The sequence below is a fragment of the Hemiscyllium ocellatum genome, chromosome 1, assembly GCF_020745735.1.
Source record: "Hemiscyllium ocellatum isolate sHemOce1 chromosome 1, sHemOce1.pat.X.cur, whole genome shotgun sequence".
Classification (NCBI taxonomy): domain Eukaryota; kingdom Metazoa; phylum Chordata; class Chondrichthyes; order Orectolobiformes; family Hemiscylliidae; genus Hemiscyllium; species Hemiscyllium ocellatum.
Window position 1 is genome coordinate 9,623,711 of NC_083401.1, and position 2,911 is coordinate 9,626,621.

Below are 2,911 nucleotides of genomic sequence, written 5' to 3' on the forward strand. Positions count from 1 at the left end.
TATACGGGGTGTGTTATTAGGGTCTGAGTTCCGGAACCAGGAGGTTATGCTGCAACTGTCCAAAACTCTGGTACGGCCACACTTGGAGTATCGTGTACAGTTCTGGTCACTGCATTATAAGAAGGATGTGGAAGCTTTGGAAAGGGTGCAGAGGAGATTTACTAGGATGTTGCCTGGTATGGAGGGAAGGTCTCATGAGGAAAGGCTGAGGGACTTGAGGCTGTTTTCGTTAGAGAGAAGAAGGTTGAGAGGTGACTTAATAGAGACATGCAAGATAATCAGAGGGTTAGATAGGGTGGACAGGGAGAGCCTTTTTCCAAGTATGGTGATGGCGAGCCCGAGGGGACACAACTTTAAAGTGAGGGGAGATAGGTATAGGACAGATGTCAGAGGTAGTTTCTTTACTCAGAGAGTAGGAGGGCCATGAAACACACTGCCTGCAACAGTAGTAGACTCGCCAACTTTAAGGGCATTTAAATGGTCATTGGATAGGTATATGGGCGAGAATGGAATAGTGTAGGTCAGATGGGCTTCAGATTAGTGGGGCAACATCGAGGGCCGAAGGGCCTGTACTGCGCTGGAATGTTTTGTGTTCCATGTTCCAGAACAGCTCAGATTGAAATAACTCAGGAGGGGCTTTCCTCCTTACAGTGAAAGGTGGGATGGTCACATTGCACCATTTTGGATGTGATTACAGGTTTCTCTGACTGAGCTGGATGGGCTAGGAGTCAGACAAATTCAGATGGCCTTCAAGCAGAGTATAGCCACTGGGGAGGGCTTTCATGGAGAACTGAGACTGAGTCCTGTTGAACATCACGGACGCAGCCGACCACGTGTGGCATCGAGTGGCCCTGGCAAAACTGGAATCAGTAGGTACAGGGGGGTCAAACTCTCTGGTGGTTGGCATCATACTTGGCACATAGAAAGATGGTTATAGTTACAGTCATAGTCATACAGCACGGAACCAACATGTCCATGCTGACCAGGTCTCTAAATTGAAATGAGGGTGGTACGGTGGCTCAGTGGTTAGCACTGCTGCCTCATAGCACCAGGGCCCCGGGTTCGATTCCAGCCTTGGGCGACTGACTGTGTGGAGTTTGCACATTCTCCCCGTGTCTGCGTGGGTTTCCTCCGGGTGCTCCGGTTTCCTCCCACAGTCCAAAGATGTGCAGGTCAGGGTGAATTGGCCATGCTAAATTTCCCTGTAATGTTAGGTGCATTAGTCAGAGGGGAATGGGTCTGGGTGGGTTACTCTTCGGAGGGTCAGTGTGGACTGGTTGGGCTGAAGGGCCTGTTTCCACACTAAAGGGAGTCTAATCTAATCTAAAAACTAGTCTGACTTGCCTGTGTTTGACCCATATCCCACTAAACCTTTCCTTTTCATGTCCCTGTTGAAATTACCATCTCCAAGGCACAAGTCAGGAGGGGATGGAATACTCCCCACTTGCCTGGATGGGGGCAGCTCCAACAACACTCAAGAAGCTCGATACCATCCAGGACAAAGCAGGCAGCTGGATTGGCACCACATCCACAAACCTCCCCTCCCTCCACCACCGATGCTCAGTAACAGCTGTGTGGACCATCTACAAGATACCCTGCAGGAATTCACCACAGATCCCCAGGCAGCACCTTGCAAACTCTCACTCTCTCTTTCATCACCTTCCAATCTCTTGCTGGCAGCTTGTCTGAGATTCTGCCTCCCTCGGGCCCTCCCATTCTCTTCTCTCCCCCTCTATCTCCCCTGTTCGGGGTGTATGGGATCTCCCTGTGCGATGAGCCAGCAGGAGGTGGAGTTGGTTCTACAGGCTGTTGCTGGGTTCCCCTGGCCAGCTGCCAGTCCCTGGCTCATTCCAGTCACCAGTGTGTGATTTCCTGAGTGTTTACTCACACTGTACCCGATTGCCCGAGCTTGGCTTCCTTTAGTGCTTGGTAAACACACAACACTACAATGCAGCTCTCAGTGTTACACTGAACTACCACTCACCGAGAACACAGCTCCCTCCATAACGTGCACTGCCTCAGCCAATAATGTTCCAGTTAGCTCAGCTCACAACATCGATCGGAGTCCCCTCAGGCAGGCTGTGACAGCAGAATACATCCGTCCCTTTTGGTCCCTCCCTCCCTGTCTTTTGATCCCTCTCTAGTGCTCCCTGTCTCTCTATCCCTCTCTCCCTGTCTCTCTATCTCCCTCTCTCTGTCTCTCTATCCCTCTCTCCCTGTCTCTCTATCCCTCTCTCTCTGTCTCTCTATCCCTCTCTTCCTATCCCTCTATCTCTCTCTCCCTGTCTCTCTATCCCTCTCTCTCTCTGTCTCTCTATCCCTCTCTCTCTCTGTCTCTCTATCCCTCTCTCCCTATCCCTCTATCCCTCTCTCTCTGTGTCTCTATCCCTCTCTCCCTATCTCTCTATCCCTCTCTCTCTCTGTCTCTCTACCCCTCTCTCTCTGTCTCAATCTATCCCTCTCTCTCTGTCTCTCTATCCCTCTCTCTCTCTGTCTCTCTATCCCTCTCTCCCTGTCGGTGTAATCCTCTCTCTCCCTGTCTCTTAGTCTCTCTCTCCCCTGTCACTCTATAGCTCTCCTGTTCCCTGTCTCTCTATCCCTCTCTCCTACACCCTGTCTCCCGATTCCTCTTTCTCTCTCGTTCCCTGTCTCTCTATCCCTCTCTCCTACACCCTGTCTCGTAATCTCTCTCTCTATTGTTCCCTGTCTCTCTATCCCTCTCTCCTACACCCTGTCTCGTAATCTCTCTCTCTATTGTTCCCTGTCTCTCTATCCCTCTCTCCTACACCCTGTCTCTCTCTCTCTCTCTCTCTCTCTGTCTCTCTCTCTCATTCCCTGTCTCTCTCTCTCATTCCCTGTCTCTCTCTCTCGTTCCCTGTCTCTCTATCCCTCTCTCCTACACCCTTAATCC